Raw genomic sequence first — 12,046 nt, forward strand, 5'->3', positions numbered from 1 at the left:
ATGGTAAAAAAGTTATGAAAATAAAATAATGTAAAAAATATTATTAATAATTTCGCATTTACTATTATCAGTATTACACAATATATTTACTATAAAATTATTCAATTAAATCTATAGTTTATTATTTTATCATTTATCAATGATAATTACTATTTTATTTATTTTTGTTTTTTTGAATACGTAAAACATTTAAATATATCATTATTTACTCTAAAATATCCTCTTACCAGAAACAACTTTACACACAATTTTATCTTAATATGAAATATTGCTATTTACCGAATTTTCTTTAAGTTTTTTATATTTTTACAATTATGTTTCATAGTATAAAAGTAAAAAGAAAAGAAGTATTTGTGACCAGTGTTTATTATTTACACTTATGAAAAATCAAGAGTATCTAACTATTTACAAAGAAAAGTTTAGTATATTATACGAAAATGTGCTGAATGAAGTTTTCTCCGTTTTATTTTAATTGCTGAACATTAATTTTACTTAATAAGAACTGCAGATTCAGATTAAAAATATAAATATACTTGTTAATCTCACACGTCGTTGTTTGTGACAAACTAAATAATACCAGTAGATTTGCTCACGCTGTCTAAAAATTATGTATACAATTATAATGTATATTACAGAGTATGTGTATGCTATATTCCAAAAAAATGCAATCAAAAAATAACATTTTATATTAATTTAATACTGTTTAATTCCCCTTGAGAGATGAATTTTGAAAAATCCTTTAAGTAATTGGTCTTTACACCATGAAACGAAACACTGGCCAAATTTAATATTCACAGCTTCTAAGACTCTAAGGTTCTAGCTAAACGATAATGAATCAATGAGTCAGGATAATATGTTATTTTATATATATAAAAGATATATATTATGTTATTATATGATATATCATTATACTTGAGTGTTCATAGTTATGATACTCGTAAATATAATATATATATAATAAATTAATGTAACATATTTTAATACATGTTTATTGTTTTCATTTTGATCATGTATATTATTTTCATTTTTTAATTGACATTACTAAAATATAACAATATTTTTTTACTCATCTGGAAGTGCTCATTATTTTGTAAAACTTTGTGTATTGCCCAACATATTTTTGAGATGATTTTTCTTAATGTTTAAACTTAATAACTGCAGAAAAATTCAAATCTTTATATCCCTGACTTATAGTAGCTAAAAAACGAAGAGTATTAACAAGACGGTTTTCAGTTTAAATTGAATGTCGTAAGACCTTATTTTACTTTTCAATATATGGCCTAATTAAATTTAACAAGTATTGGAACAAATAATTTCCTATTTACAATAATTGTTAAAATCTGACGATTCGTATAATTTGTTTCAAAAATTTTGACATGATAAGTTTATATGCAAATATGTCTTCTTATATACAATAACCACTGTATTTCGTTTTCTCTTTTCTTTCTCGTTATATGCACTTCTATACATTATACATGTGCCAAAGTAATTAAAGCTTTTTGTATTTTTTATTAGATTGACATCATTAAACCACGATAATATTAACGTCGAATACTATTAAATACAAACTATCTCAATCCTCCTAAAATCTAAATTAAATTAAACTAGCCTATTGAGTATCGACTATCGACAAACAATTGAGAAGGAACCACATTGTAGTACTGGTAGTTTATCGATCAGCAGTATGGTGATTGAGAAGCGCAGATTTTTGATATATAGGTATTATATCAATTTCTTTGACAAAAATTTTCAAAACGATCGTTCGTATATGAAATATCACACATTTATTTTAAGTGATCGAAAGTCCTGCAAAATGCTAGTGAAATATATAATTTAAAAATAAATGGATGTTTGATGATAATATAATTTTAATAGAATTATTTTGTAATAATAGTTATAAATTATAATGATGAAGAATGCATAATTTATTTTTTATTATTAATTTGGCTATGTTAATTATATGTATACATTAAGATATTAAAATATATTATATTGATTTACTCCATATACGTATATTTTTAAATTTACCATTTAAACTGTTATGAGTTTACCGAGTTAATTATTTTCTTAATTAAATGTTGATAATTGTGTAATAATGTGTTGATTAAAATTAAATTATATTTTATGAAATTGTTATTTTTAATATGTCCATTTTATTTATACGAAGATATGTAATTTTAGAAACCAACGTGTGATTGGAGTATCGGACGCAATCATGATTCAGGATACTTTTATTTGGGACACAATAAGACTTCCTGAAATTGTGTATCATTGACATAATATCTACCATGTTTATAAATTATTTAATTATCTTTATTATTATTAAAGATAATCCTTGGCGTCGTAGTCATTAGGAGAATAAATAAAGGTATTTAATAATATATAAAGTATTATTTAGTATCTAATAAAAAGGTTATATAACAATAAATTAATAATTTATGAGCCTTCAAAAAATCTTATCTAAGGGAAACATGTTAAATTTTATAAAAAACTTCCTTACTGTCAGAACCTTTCAACTTTCAAATCAAAGTTAACCAACTGTTGTCAACCAAATTTGACCAACAAAATGGTATACCACAGAGGTTAACACTATCCATCACACTTTTTCTTGTTTAAATTACTATAATAAGTAATAAGTATTATTCTTATCACCTGCTATAGCATATTATAAATTATAATAGATACCATTAATGGTTTGAATATCAAATTCTTAGAAATAGGTGTAACTTTTTTCATTTTAATGTCCAAACATGGTATATATTCTTAGGAATATCGAGTGCCCCTCAAATGTTATGCGAAATAAATACCAAACAGCTAACAGATGAAAATATCCCAATCCTATAATGCGTCAAGGTATATTTTGTGTACACGTGTACATGCGTACAGCCATGTATTAGAATTACGAATTACGGTGCCGATTCGTCTTCAATATTATTATCTTTTAGATTGAAAAATATGTCCCATTTTATAATAAAATTATAATTCATCACAATATTATTGTACGATATAATAAGTTTAAATTGCGTGATTGACCTTAAATCGAAATATGAACCGAAAAACAAAATAACAAAAGATAAGCTATTATAAACGATAGCACAGTAAAATGTTCTCAAATTCCATTCAAATGTTTATATTAAAGTAATATAGTTTTTCATAAAATTTAAATTTAAACTATTACTAGGTTTTTATTACGATAATGCATTAACAATTTAATAATGTTATCATTTTGTAAATTTGTACTTTGTATTAAATTATTTTAATTTAAAATGAAGCATATAAATATATTATATAGTAAGCATAAATGTAAAATATACTTATATAGTATAATATTATGCAATTAAGTTATTAGACATGGGTTTATTGAAATGAGATTATTTTTATTTTAGTACAAACTTTATTTAATATTTATATATATTAAGTAATATAAGTATGCATATCGCGCGTTATAGTCTCACTCTCATTGCACTGCAATTAATAATTATACAATTCAACGTAGAATAAGAAATAATTTAATATTTATACAGATAAAGGTAATTTAATTGAGTAAACATGATATTTGGTTAAACAAAGTTGCCGATATTCACTAACTGCATCTATTAAACTTATATTTGTATAATCACAGTTTTAATACTCAAATTTAATACTTTTTCTCAGAAAGTCCCACAGAAACAACCAACAAGCTGCACACATACCGTTCAATGTTAATAGAAGGTATAGAAATCTTTTATCCAAAATCGTTAAATGCCATAATTTTAATGAATTATAAATTCTCATATACCTCTTATATACAAATCATTATTATTAATCCATATCTGGATAAATTAACATCACAGAATATTTTCAAAATCACGTAATTTTTGTTGGCCCATATTTTAAGTCTATTAAGTATTAATGGTAATGATTCCTTTTTTATAAGACCATTAAAATTTTCTAATATAGTTTCCACAGCTTTAGATATTTTCGATACACCTCGTGATACTTTTAGCTTTTAGTTAAGTGTATAAGTAAATAAATAAAAAATTAATATAAGTGAAAAATGCATTTTAATCTAGCATAATTCTACGAATAATATTTATAAATTTATCATCTAATCGTTATTATTTTTGTTATATTTATTATTCTCGCATTATTATTTATGAAGACAACAATGTATTTCACATTTTAACTTTAAAAAGGACTAGTCCTATTTACTATTTTAAATAAATAAATTTAATGAAATTTCATTTATTCTATGCTGATAACTTAATTCTATTATTATATACCACTCATATTCATATATAATATATAGTCAGTAATCACATATAATCTATAATTGGTTTCAACTCCAGCAGGCTCTTGCAGAGTGCATTGCTACACTAGCCAGTAGTCACAAGCTATAGTTTATTAAAGATCGTTTTTATTTTCTATATTCAAGTAAATGGGTAAAATATTATTCAGAATTAAAATATCTATTTAAATACATTTTACTTATACAATATTTTTTAGATAGAATTTAAAAAATATCGATTTTGTCAAAAACTCTAGCAATAATGTTCAGACATATTTCCAATTTTCCGTTTTTTTTTTTTTTGTTAGTTTTTACAATTATTTAAAAAAGTACTCAACATTTTCTAATTTTGACCATCCTATTACGATTATACAACACTTGGTCATTTATTTTTATCATCATTAAATATATTACCATTTTTATATTTATGTATTGATTCATATTTTAATTCTATATAAAAATATGTAGTAAATTCAGGGGCAGATGAACCTATATTACTATATTTTAACATGCAATGTTTTCCGTAAAAAGTAATAGTAAAAGTAGTAGCCTATACTGTATATACTTACAGTAAAATAAATAATTTTTAAAGTAGTATCACAAAACATATTATAAAATATACTTAATGATATATCTTGACTTGTTGGCCGTCTCAATACAATAAATAGGGTGGTCCTTAACTATAGAGGTAAACAATTTTTTTTTAAATTATAGTCATAGGTTCGTAATTTTGTTCGGTATACTAACAAAATAATTGTAGTAAAATTTGAACATAATAAGTCAACCCCTTCACGTGTCTCAAAGGGGTGGAAGTTCTATAAAAAGGGGTGAATTTTCTTATTTTGCGTGTACGTTATTAATTTTATAACTATGTAAAAAATGTATAGGACTATTATTATAGTAATAAGTATTTACAACAAAAAAATTTATTTTATTTTGAAAGTTGATAGTTTTTTGTAAAATTAAAAAAAAAAACCGGTCAAGATTAAAATTAGAAGAAAATTTGTAAGATTATAGTTTTAAACTGTATTATTTTAAATATTAAAAGTTACATTAAAATTGTATATAAATACCATTATAAACTATAAAATTCTTTGTGATAAAGATTATATCAGTTTTATTGATTACATTAACCCTTTTGCAAAAAAACATAATAATATGTATTTTAAAAATTTGTTCTTTAATTACATATGAAAAATATTTAATTTTTTAAAAATTTTTATGTTAATAAGAATATTATGATAATCATAACGTTATAACTTATGACGCGGATTCGGCGCTCGAGATGGACTTGGTTAAATAAAAACCAAGTTAACAAACCAAACACAAGAAAGAGAACCATCGAATAACGTCTTCGTTAACGATTAATTTATATTACAATAAAAATAACACCGTATAATAAGATGTATCGTAGACAAACATCAGTACAAACACGTATCTGCATATACAAAAAAACAACGGTTACCGGCGACGGTTATAGTAGCACCTTCGGGTGTGGAAGATTAAGTAAAGTCGTTGCGGGGACTGGTACTCGTCTCGCATGACTTGTCTTCCCGTCCCGCCTAGGCCTTTACGACGTTGGTAGGAGAGTTGATAATATCGTGATTTTACCCGTGTTGGTGGTGGTGATAGTGAAGACCGGTCGCTGCGGTGTCTGTATTTTGTACTGACGACCGTTGCGTACCATGTCACTTATAATGTAAGATAATTAAAATATAATTGGTATAAGTTTTATTAAAAATGTCTCGAGTAAGCCCGGAATATTGTTGGCGATATTTTTGAACAATTTAAAAAAAATATTATTAATTATATAATTTAATTTGTTTTTGATCTTCATTTAAAAAAATTTGTTATTGTAGATATTCTTCCATCAGTTTTACTCCACGTTAAGCTATATAAATTACCACTTTCATTGAACATCGAAGATAATATTTATTTTGCATTATTAAAGCTTGTTATGTATTTAGATCTTCTCGTAAAAATGTATTGATATTTTAAATCGTTGAAATATTTTCCAAAAATTATTACTAAGAAGTGAAAATGGAAGATATTTTTTGAGAAAATTTGATATATCACCATATTTTAAGTTTAATTTTTTAGTTGATTCTCTTTTCTTGATTAATTCTTATCTAATATTCTCCAATTTTCATACATTTTTTTTAAATTTAGTCACACATTCAAAGAATACTATACAGGAATATGCGTTTTCCTCTAAAAAATAAACTTTCTTCAATCACCAAATGAGAACTAGATATTGTGTAAATTTGATTTAACAAATCACATATTGTAAAATAAAACACTAAGACAATCTCTATGTGATGGCGATTTAGAGCCTGTAATTAGATTTTTCATAGTACCTAACAATTAAAAATAATAATTTTTGTCTAAACGTTTTGAATTATTTTTAAAATTGTATCCTTAATATTAAACGTAATTAAAATACTATGTAAATAAATGCGGATAAGTTATATGTGAATAATGCAAAGACAGTAAATCAAATAAACACATTTCATATTTTATTATTAAGAAGTTATCGTGGACCGTGGTATCTGCTATATACAATAGGTAGTGTAATAATTTAATACAAAATTATCTACTTATTTCATTTAACAATTTCTTAAAATGAATTTGAAAAAAAGGTATAGTATAAAAATATGAATTATGGAAAAAAATCTTTTAATACGTAAAACTTTGGATAAATCTATATTTTCATGGATTTTTCGCAAAACAGTTAATGTAATCAATAAAACTAATATAATCTTTATCATAAAGAATTGTATAGTTTATAATGGTATTTGTATACAATTTTAATGTAACTTTTAATATTTAAAATAATACAAGTAGAAAACTAAAAACCTACCCATTTTCTTCTAACTTTAACTCTTACCAGTTTTTTTAAATTGTATGAAAAACAATTAACTTTAAAAATAAAATATAAGATAACTTTTTTGTTGTAAAGACTTATTACTATAATAATATTCCTATACATTTTTTATGTAACTATAAAATTAAAGAACGTACACGCAAAATAAGAAAATTCATCCCCTTTTTATAGAATTTCCACCCCTTTAAGGTTGATTTATCACGTTCAAATTTTATTATGACTATTTTGTCAGTATACCAAATAAAATTTCGAACCTGTGACTATAATTTTTAAAAATTTTATTTTTTCATCTGTAGCTAAGGACCACCCTATATTATATACAAATATCAAAATAATTAAATATGCATATAAAAGATTTAAAATAAAATACTTAAACTTTAGAAAATTTTTCAAAATTAAAAATATTTAGTACATAATTTATAATATTTCTGGTTTAACCCCTGCAACACCTTCAAAAACAACGGAATTATTGTGACATGGCCACATGGCAATACAGACAAAAGAAATTATTGAAAATAATGAAAGTCGTGACGTTTCGGCTATAAATTATCTACAAGAAATCGCACATAATTTTAACTTAAAGTGTATTAAATAATAAATTTTTAATCACTAAGTTATTGCGTATATTGTCGCAAAAAAATGTATAAATAAAACTATGAATTTCTGCATAATACCATGCATACTCGTCAGCATATTTGTCTTTAACACAGATACTGTCAGTGTAAGGACATAATACCATTAATATCCTTACACACCATTTAATACATTTTGGTCTTTTTTATAAAATTAATAAAAATATAAAATTTTACACTTGTCAAGCTGCCAGCTTGTGGACAACCTGTAGGAATAGGAATTTACACATCATTCACATATGTGAATAAAATAAAAACGCCATGATCTTTGGTTAAAAAAAGAAAGCTAATCAACTAGACTACTATATAATGTACGTATACATACTGATTATACAGGTGCATTGCAGGCACTCAGTAATACTCTCGTAGATATTGAGGAAAAGACGATCCGATCATATCGACCAGAGAGCTGCAGAAAGCTTTATCAAAAGGTTTCGTGCCTCTAACGCTCAATTATTTATATTCTTCTTCCTTTAATAAAAGATAATTTTTTTGGGCGTCGCCCGATTGCGGCTCAAAGTAACTTTTTACCTTTTTACCTATCCCGGTGGCGCCCAATAGTTTAGGTAGTATAAAGTGTACCTAAACGATGGAAATTCACAAAATTTTAAACGAAAAAATAAACAAATATTAGTAATATTTAAGTATAAATTTCAATTTCACTTGCTATTAGCAAAAGAAATAGAAAAGTGGTGTTATATATCATCATATATTATAATAACAAATGATTGTTTTGAACTGAATTTTTAAAGTATTTGAATTTTAAATACAAATACGTCCAATACAGTATTTAATATATTAACTTTATTTTTTAACTGTAAAATATTTTTGTGAACCAATATGTGTTTTGACACAATCGAGATACTTATATTTGGTTATAATACGATTACCTGAATTCGAGCAACAATCGGCAAACTCCGATTTTTTCAACTATCCGTTCTTTCTTGTGACATATAAAATAAAACCTAAAAATAAAAACCACACATATCTTACCGTTAGGTCACACAATGTTAAAACTAACAAAATATACTACTAGCTTTTTTAATGTATTATACCAGTCTGCAACATTTGAATTTAAGCCGCTGTTAATAAACAGCATATATATTATAGATATCCGTTATACCTACGTGTGGTGATCAAGCTGTTGTTATTATTATTATACATTAAAAAGTATATTGTTAAAAAAAATTGACTATAGTTATCGAGTGTACTCGTGTGACCTATGACGGATCAAACATTTTACCAGAGTAAAAAGAAAATTGCAGTTACACCAGCTAATATTATTTATATAGAACAGTAATGGGCTTGTCTCTGCAAACAACCCATATCATCTTAACTTGATAGAAAGTTTATTGTAATACACATTTTTAATATGTATTATGCTTCAAATAAAAATAATATACTATATTATTATACGATAAATATGTACTGTTTTTATTTGTTTATGTAAATTAAATAATATTTGATAAATATTTATATAATATGTTATTATTATCATAATTTGATCATCTACAAACATTATCAGGTTAGTCTATAGACTCGGTTCCAGCGTGGTATTATTCTGGCTTAGAACTACTCCATTAGTTTTCATTCCATGTATAACCTTTTCAACTTCGGTTGCATATGAGGATTGAGTCCTGTTCCATGTTAAATATATGCAGTTGCTATCAAAATATTTTTATTCTGTTTAGGGATGGAATTGTCCTCGACTTTAACTGTATTCATTTGATTCCATTTCGTCTATAACCTTTAAGGAATATTATGATCGAATTATATTTAAATAACGTATATTTACTTGTAATGCGATCAGGATAAAACAGATAGAACAAATATTCAATATTTTATTATTTTTACACAACTATTACATTAAATAATAATACATGTTCTCTTACTTTACATTGTAGATATGTTGAGTGTTGTATCGTTAAAATCGTATAAATTTACTTATCAGTTATAGACACATACAAAAACACTCAAGACATGTGATAATATATAAGGATTCTTTTTCTTTTTTTTTTTTGCTATTCCCTGTACGTTTCTTTGTGGGATGATTTCACTTTTATTTTTTTTTGATTATTCCCTTCGTCTGCAAATCTAATTCAAATCTGTTTCAGTTTTTTAGGTTTACGTATTTCTTTCATTTGAATAACTTTTTTTGACATTTGCGGTGACAAGTTTTAGTACAATTTGTGTATTTATATATCGGCTTAAAGAGGTTTACTTTTTTACAGTACAAACATTTTTTTTAATAGAAAAAATTGGCTTTTTGAAATAATTATGTTTTAAATCCATTTTTTAGTATTTTAAAAACACAATTTTTATGTAAATACAATACAATACAATGAGTAATATCATATAAATCGTTTATAGGTAATCTTAATATTTTTTGAATAATCGAGTACACGGGTTGATAATAATTTCATGCAAATAATGTAATTATTTTTATTTCAGCCTAATAATATATTTTTTTTTGTTAAAATTACAATTGTTTATATTTAAACAATTATTTATAACATCACTTATTTATTAAACATAAATTCTACTAATCGGTTTAGTTATTTTATAATTGTTTTAAACACTATTCATACATAGCTCTAACATAATAAAGTGTTGACGTATTGTATATAATGTCATAATATGTACAATGCACATGTCTATAAATATTTTGAACATTTCACTATGTATAATAATTTTAAAACAAATGTTGTCAGTCAAAATTTAATTTGATTATTTTATTACCAGATAATATATATTTTTATTTTTATTTTTATACATTAAAAATATTAAAACAATAAAAAAAAAAAACCAAAATAAAAGGTCATATGCAAGTGGTATGCAATAAAACAATAATATACCTTGAACATTAGCTAATAATATAACGTGGATTTCCAGGTATAAAATAAAATATTCACCTAGTGTTTGACATCCAAAATGATTCCATGAACAATTTTTTTTTCTGTTACACATTCTATAGTTTTCTCCGATTATACTTTTACAAATAACAAGTTTCATACCTTCGGTGATAAATACTTAGTCGTATCATATTATGATATAATCAAGTTTGAAGCTAAAAATAACAGATTCTAAGCCATAAATTTATATATGTATATCTATAAATCTATTGGTAAATTATCTGTTAACTAAAGTTTTCTTTTAATTTTTTTTTTTATAAATAATTATAAAAAATGTATGCTTAGTCAACAAAGTTTAGAAAGTAAGGCAACATTTGTTTATAAGTTTTAAGTATTAAAATTAAAAAAATAGAGAAACAAAATTAAACGTAAATCTATTGTAATTTTTTATGAACGTTTAAAGTTAAATTTTTAATGATATTAAAACAAAAAAATGTCATGAATTATTTTGTAGTAAATTCATACAATTTTAATATGCATATACCTAAGAAATTAGTTTACAAAGAGTTTTTTTTAAAAAAAAAAACTTGTTTTGTTATTATTTTTAATAAAAATGTTACCTGAAAAAGCGTACATACTAAAATCAAACTTTAATATTTATTCTGTATCGTAAATAAGCAAGTACATACCAACATAAAATACTATGAAAACTATGTTTTAACATGTTCTTGTGTGAAATAATTATGTCCATGTATCGATAATAAAATATATCATGTTCGATAGGTAATATTTTAATGCTTGCATTAAGATGATCTTAGCTGTATATTTTAACACACTGTAGTAAATGACAACTACTGATGTTATCGTATGACTAGTTATACTGAGGCGGTCAAAAATTTTTTATAAATTAATAAATTATGACTTTAGAAATGACCAATTTTTTCGGTTTAAATATATTTAGATTAAATTAAATGGGATCAAAATTCACAGAAAGTTATGACAGAGGTAATTTGATAATCCGATTGTGAATATTACTAACATTTAATTCGGAGAAACTCGATTTTGTTTGGGTTCTCTCAATGTCTGCGGAATAAGTATGAAATAATGTAGGTGACGAATAAACATTTTAATTTTACTGGCAGAGTAGGATAAAAATTTGTGATATAATAATAAAAAAAACTTATAAAATTCATGATATTATACTTAAAAATTGGTAAGTGTTGACTGTTGGGCACTTTTAGATCTTATCTACAAGTTTGTTGTTATCAATTGATGGAAAGATTATGTGATTTTTGACCACATATTGAATTGAAGACGGTTCTATGATTAAATAGGGGAGGTCTTGAAGCCCGTCTCTAACCACGAAATATTATTTAATTCTCTAGTTCAATAAAGTTTTTAAAAAATTAAA

The sequence above is a fragment of the Melanaphis sacchari genome, unplaced genomic scaffold (genome assembly GCF_002803265.2).
Source record: "Melanaphis sacchari strain LSU unplaced genomic scaffold, SCAv2.0 Contig85_pilon_pilon, whole genome shotgun sequence".
Classification (NCBI taxonomy): domain Eukaryota; kingdom Metazoa; phylum Arthropoda; class Insecta; order Hemiptera; family Aphididae; genus Melanaphis; species Melanaphis sacchari.